The sequence below is a fragment of the Bison bison genome, unplaced genomic scaffold, assembly GCF_000754665.1.
Source record: "Bison bison bison isolate TAMUID 2011002044 unplaced genomic scaffold, Bison_UMD1.0 scf7180017864325, whole genome shotgun sequence".
Taxonomy (NCBI): domain Eukaryota; kingdom Metazoa; phylum Chordata; class Mammalia; order Artiodactyla; family Bovidae; genus Bison; species Bison bison.
The window spans coordinates 218,099-222,767 of record NW_011494897.1 but is presented as its reverse complement, the minus strand read 5'-3'; positions in this window follow the sequence as shown (position 1 = coordinate 222,767).

Genomic DNA, 4,669 nt, shown 5'->3' with positions numbered 1-4,669 from the left:
TGATCCACCCAGTCAAAGGCTTTGGCATAGTCAATAAAGCAGAAATAGATTTTTCTGGAACTCTCTTGCTTTTTCCATGATCCAGCAAATGTTGGCAATTTGATCTCTGGTTCCTCTGCATTTTCTAAAACCAGCTTGAACCTATGGAAGTTCACGGTTCACATATTGCTGAAGCCTGGCTTGGAGAATTTTGAGCATTACTTTACTAGCGTGTGAGATGAGTGCAATTGTGCGGTAGTTTGAGCATTCTTTGGGCATTGCCTTTCTTTGGGATTGGAATGAAAACTGACCTTTTCCAGTCCCGTGGCCACTGCTGAGTTTTTCAAATGTGCTGGCATATTGAGTGCAGCACTTTCACAGCATCATCTTTCAGGATTTGGAATAGCTCAACTGGAATTCCATCACCTCCACTAGCTTTGTTCCTAGTGATGCTTTCTAAGGCCCACTTGACTTTACATTCCAGGATGTCTGGCTCTAGGTCTGTGATCACACCATCGTGATTATCTGGGTCGTGAAGATCTTTTTTGTACATCCTGATAGAAAGTTATAAAAGCCTCATTCTGAGAAAGGAGCCATCAGGAAGCTCAGATGAACTACACAGGGGAAGCATGGATCTCCTTCACGCCCTCTGCTAGGTAGTTCTGTGTAAAACAGACACATGCAAATCAAAACAAAAAAGCAAGGACAAGGACAGAGTGGACTGCAGAGAGAGTGAAAATAAACAAAGACGCAAGGAAACAAACAAAAGCTTTAAAGATGAAGAGTACCCGGTTATCCAGAGTCAGAACTTTATTCCTAAACAAGCCACAGCCTATCAGGTAACACAGAATAACAGTACGTGTTCTTCACACCAGCCCTGAGGAAAATAGGTTAAACCTAGTGAAAGTAGTGTTGATAGCTGCAGAAATATACTTGGGATTTATCTGGGAATTCACTCATGCAAAGCACCTCATTCTCCCAAGAGCTGCCTACACATGCAACTACTCTTAAAGACCCTCCAGTCTTGATCTACATGATCACAATTTGTCCCTTAGGCCACAGAGAGGAAAACAAAATCTCTCCTGAGTGTGTGATACTCGCAGTCTGTATCATCATCTGTGCAATCCTCCTGATACAAGAGGATGCCTAGATCCAGGGTCTCAGAGCTGGGACCCTCGGCTGATGTATGTCTTTTCTTCTTCCGCACTTGGTAGGCATCTTAGCCCAGCTCCATTCATGCAAATCCCCTAGTGATTTTCTTCATGGAACCTTGCAGAAATGCTACGTCAGGATGGGAAGGGAACTTAGGAATTGTTTAATGCACTCTCTCTTTTACTAGGAAAGAAGCCCAGGGTTTACAAAGGTGAAATGATTTGTTCAAGGTCACAAGAGAGGTTAGTTGCACAATTAATATTAGAGACTCTAATTTTTGGTCCTTGCCATAGGCATTTGTTCATTTAAATGTTTGGAATAGCTTTACTATCACACACCTTACAAAACTAGTAATTTCAACTGGTGTTATAGCGTCAGTCACAGAAATTAGGCCACCTTATTAGGACCTGCTCACTGGGACATCCTGACCTGTCTGAGGCGAATTTCGGAAAAGTTGATCATAAATACACTTTTGATTAGATTCTGTTTTGCATGTACTGAGAGAATTTTCTCTAGTATGTATTTGAAAGGGTTTCAGAGTAAACTCTTTCAAGCAAAGACGTTTGCAACAATAAATATTTGTTGCCTGATTGTTCTTTTATTTTTTAAATAAAAACAAAAATTTCACAGACGCTGCCAGGCTTGAATTCCCCTGGGCCAGGACTAGAGTCCTCCCTCCAGCTCTCAGCTCCAGGACACCCGGGACAGAGTCCCTGGCCCTTTGGCCAGGCTTCTCCACTAGCTGGGAGGCCCAAGGAAAAGGGATCATTGACCCTGACTCGGGGCACAACCCCAGATAGTCATAAGCTAAAGAAGCTGCACCATCCCAGTCAAAGCTTGTCATGAGCCCAGTTCAACAGAAGAAACACATTTCCTCCATCAGCTGCAAATTCTTTGCAGAACTTCTAGGAGTTTCCAGCACCCCCTGCAGCCTCCCAACTGCTGTCCCTGTCCTCCTCCACACCCCCTGCCAGACCCCCATCCAGGATGAGTCATTCTTCTGACAGCTCTAACTGTATGTCTTCAGGCCTGGCACACTCTTCTCACTGTCATCCTCCAGCGAATTTTGGTCACTTTGCTACAAGAGTGGCACCAATTAAATCTCCGTTGAGCAGAGGCATTGATCAATTCTGTTCAATCATGAACACCCAGTCCTGAGTCTCAGGCCGGGGACACAGGAGGTGCACAAGTATTTGATGACTAAATAGATGGATTGATTTTCCAAAAGGGAGTCATTGGCCCTGACTCACCTCTGTCATAGCATAGCACCTTCATAGATGCCCCTCCTGCCTGAGGCTGCTTTCCTGTTGCCCTGACACCTAAGATGGCCTGGCTTTGCCACATCTTTTTCCTGGATCTACTTCCTGTGTTCCATACCAGCTCCTGAGACCATCTGCCAGGTTTCTTTGGAGGGTTTTCTTTTTCCTGTTGAGAGCCATCCACTCAGGCCCATCCTAACAGATGAGGGCACTCTCTTCATCCTCCATCTCGGGGAGAACACCTCCATCTAATGCTGAGTCCAAATGCCACTTCCACAGTGGATGGCAGGTCCCCTGACCCCATTCTGCCCTCCAGGAAACAGAGCTGCCCTCTCTATGAGCAGGTACAACTTGGTTTCCCACGACCCCTGTTACCTTGAACACGCCTCCATCCTTGTGGGAAGGTCATCCAGAGGTTACAGGTTTTATCATCGTCACTTGGAGGCAGGATGGTATAATAGTTAAGAATGTGGCATTGGGGATTGAGCAACACGAGGTCAAGTCTGGCAACTTCTACTTCCTATAGGCAATTTGCTTCATTTCACTACCCCTCAGTTTTCTTATTTGTAAAATCTGGAAAATACCAGAACCTAGCTCATAGGGTAGAAGTGAAACTTAAATGAGAAAAAGTTACTCAATTCATAGTACATATTATACATGCTCACTAAGTGTTTATGTGTCTGAGAGTGGAAAAAAAAAATGATGAGTTATTTTCAGAGGAGGGCCATGCAAATTGGAGAAGTTGAGAAAGTGTCAGATATGTCATGGGGGAAGCAAAGAGGCTCTGGGTAAAGATGAGGAGGTTGTTGGAGATTAGGCAAGTTTGGAGTGGAGACAATGAAGAATTAGAGAAAGAGGAGGAGATGACAGAAGAGTAAGAGGGAGTTACATGCTAAGCTTATCAGGTAAGAGGATCTAGGGGAAGAGTCTGGATGTTTTAAGCAAATTTCCTGACCAGCTCTATTCATCCCCCAGACAAAGGTATGGTCTGCAGACTATGTGAACTCACGGCCTTTCTCTTATTTTATAGCTTTATCATTTCCACCACAGTGACAGACACTACTCTGACACTGGGTGGATCCCAGGTGTCTGGCAGATCCCCTCAGCCGTCCTCAGGCCAACTGCTGCCTGCCCACATACAAAGCTGGAGCCCCTCCTAGCCTGTCATGAAGCTTGAACTTCAAATGACTGACTAAAATACGATTATTGAAGAGGTTCAAGGAGTTAGTTCCTTCTTGCTATGAACACAAGAACAGCAAAGTAAATAAAAGTTCAGTTTATTCTCCTGACCTCACTTTGAGAGATAGCCTCCTGTTCATTTGTTCACTCGATACTGTGTCTGGCTCGCTGATGAAAGTCAGGGCTGAGACAAACCCTGACCTGGAACACCAGAAATTTCCACCATTCTTCTGCCTCCTAGGTGGTCTGTGTCTCAGCAGAGGACTCCATGGGCACACTAAGGGCAGGCTGAGGGGCCAGCTTCTCAACCCACCCCAACTTTGAGCTGAGGCTGCTGCTGCTGCTGCTGCTAAGTCACTTCAGTCGTGTCCGACTCTGTGCGACCCGATAGACGGCAGCCCAACAGGCTCCCTGGTCCCTGGGATTCTCCAGGCAAGAACACTGGAGTGGGTTGCCATTTCCTTCTCCAAAAAATGAAAGTGAAAAGTGAAAGTGAAGTCGCTCAGTCGTGTCCAACTCTTAGCGACCCCGTGGACTGCAGCCTACCAGGCTTCTCCATCCATGGGATTTTCCAGGCAAGAATACTGGAGTGGGGTGCCATTGTCTTCTCTGGAGCTGAGGCTAAGAGAGGTTAAATAGCTTACCCAAGGCTACCTGGTCTGGAAATGGTGAAACCAGCTCTCCACCCAGATAATTGGTCTCCCAGCTTCCTTTATGACCTCCCCTCCCAATATATTCCCCTTACAGAACTCTCCTTTAAAAGAAGAGTTTCCTCTTCTTTAAAAGAGGAAAGTCTCAAACAGTCACTCTCTTGTTAAAAATATTGGGTTGGCCAAAAATTTCCTTTGGGTTTTTCCATAAGACACAGTGAAAAGATCTGAAAGAACTTTTTGGCCAACCCAATACTTCAGCACTTTCTCTTCCATTTGAATACAACTCATTCTTTCCTTGTGGCTTAGCTGGTAAAGAATCCACCTGCAGTGCAGGAGACCTGGGATCAATCCCTGGGTTGGAAAGATCTCCTGGAGAAGGGAAAGACTACCCACTCCAGTATTCTGGCCTAGAGAATTCCACGGACTGTATAGTCCATGGGGTCCATG